The 2,382-nt window shown below is 23.3% G+C and overlaps 1 pseudogene; it reads left to right on the top strand.

Annotated features, from left to right (window-relative positions):
* The first annotated feature begins 1,387 nt into the window (after positions 1 to 1,387).
* Positions 1,388 to 1,964, top strand: LOC127250181 (adenylate isopentenyltransferase 5, chloroplastic-like; annotated as a pseudogene).
* Positions 1,965 to 2,382: the final 418 nt, after the last annotated feature.

The raw sequence follows: 2,382 nt of genomic DNA, 5'->3' as shown, positions 1-2,382 counted from the left end.
ATTTAATTATATTTATTTATTTTAATATAAAATTTATATATTTAATATATATAAATAAATTAAAAATATTTATGTTTTTTTTCCTTAATTTAATAAATTCATGTATTTTACAAAAAAAATAAAGAAATATAAAATAATTATAATTTCAATTACTTGAAATTTAAAAAATAAAATCATAATTACAAAAAATTCAAATATATTAAAATAATAAATAAAAATATATGTAAGGAAAATAATTATTGCCCAGTCCAACTTTTTTCTTCCATTATTTCTATTTTTGTCTATTCTACTTTGTCCTTTTCTTTTTGAAAATAAAATTATATACTTTAATTTTATTTTAAATATTATAATTTATAACTATTTTAATCTTAATTTATAATTATTTTTATTATATAGTAATTATTTTTACTAATACATTTTTTTTAATTTTTTTTACTAATTATACTTTACCTAAATTCTCGTATCTACGTTGACTCGGACAGAAAATATGGTACCAAAGAAGTAACTTTTAAAGGCAAATATGAAATAAATATAATTAATATAAAACGCACTGAATAATATAGTTTTTCAGAAATTAACTTTTAAATCCAACAACCAGTTAAAAAAAAACTTATTTATCAAACACTATAATTAATTTTTTTATTGATCAAACAAATAAAAACTATTAAATAAATTAAATGTTGTTCAGAAAGCTAATTACCAAATATCTGAATAAAAAAAATTCAAATTCAAATTTAAACTAAAGAAACCCCGAAAAAAATTAATTAATATATGATGACTTGCGCCCACGAATATGTATATGTATATATTAAAAATATCATTATAAAGATCACTCATTTTGGATTAACATTTCAAATTTCATTTTAGTAATTTTATCAACCATTAACTTTATTATATATATAATTATATAAGGGATACATAATAGTAATATTATTGAGAATAAATATTAGTATCTTATTTACTAATAGTAATAATATACACCAATTATAAATAATTAAATTACTGTTCACTTAAACTTTTTTTTTCCGACACAGTTTACAATATATATTTTTTATACTCTTACAAAACTTAACATTTAATATTCAATATTATTTTTTATATTACCGATATAACTTTTTATACTTCAAATAAATAAAAAAGGTTCAAATCAAAATACTAAACAAACAAACTATCTTATTTTATATTATTACCAATTCAATTATATAAACAATTTTTAATTTTCCATATAAAATCAAGTCAATATTGAAACAATATAAATATACATAATAAAAATATTTAAATTTCAAAATTTATATTGAGAATTTATGGTACATTTATTTAATAAGTAACTATTATTATTCTAACTTCAATTATCATTCAAAATTTATCCACAAATCTAAATAATATTATGGTAAGTAAATTACTTTTAGTGTCGAACAAGGCCACCCCCGAAGAAGCCGGGGACGTGCCACATCATCTGCTAGGATTCATCGATCCCGACAAGGATTTCACCGCAGAAGATTTTGTTCGATATGCGAAGCGCAAAGTGGAGGCGATAATCGAGCGGGGGAACCTCCCGATTATCGCCAGAGGTTCGAATTCCTTTTTGAGGGCACTTTTGCTAAATAATCCCTCATTTAGCTAAAAATGTGAATTTTGCCTTATTTGGATCGACGTATCCGCCGCTTTCTTACATGGTCGCCTCTCGACTAAGGTCGATCAAATGGTGCGAGAGGGTTTGGTCGACGAAGTTTAAGAATTTTTTAACCCTAACGGTGATTATTCGCGTGGGGTTCGACAAAGTTAAAGAATTTTTTAACCCTAACGAATTTTATAGGCAAGAAATGCACTTAGGCGACGAATTGAAGGTCGAGCTTCTCAAGGCGTCGATCGATCGTATCAAAGAGAATACTTATGTGTTGGCTCTTCGACAACTCGAGAATATTTTTGACCTTTGGCCTAAGTTTGGGTTAGATTTGAAATGAGTCCGGGCCAACTTGGCCTAATTTTAAACTCAGATCATTTTGGCTCGGCATGAAAAGCTGAGCTGATTAGAAATTTATTGTTTTAATTTTTAGAATATAAGGGTGTTTGGAAAATATTTCTTTTAAGAGCTTTTAACTATTTGAAAAGTTTTTACTAGTTGTTTGAATTATCGAACCGTTAATTTAAACATTTGATAAATTAGTCTTTAAAAATTATTTAATGGATTGAAAAACCAATTTTTAAAATATTATATATTCAACGTTTCAAACTAGCTAATGTATTATATTACATTATTTATTATTTATTTTCAAACTAGCTAATGTATTATATTACATTATTTATTATTTATTTTAATATATATTTTAGTAAGTTATGGTTTTAAATATATATATAAATTTAAAGTAATTGAAATTATTA

The sequence above is a fragment of the Andrographis paniculata genome, unplaced genomic scaffold (genome assembly GCF_009805555.1).
Source record: "Andrographis paniculata isolate CXL003 unplaced genomic scaffold, ASM980555v1 Contig37END, whole genome shotgun sequence".
Classification (NCBI taxonomy): domain Eukaryota; kingdom Viridiplantae; phylum Streptophyta; class Magnoliopsida; order Lamiales; family Acanthaceae; genus Andrographis; species Andrographis paniculata.
Note: the sequence above shows the minus strand (reverse complement) of the source record. Positions and strands in the feature narration are given on the sequence as shown.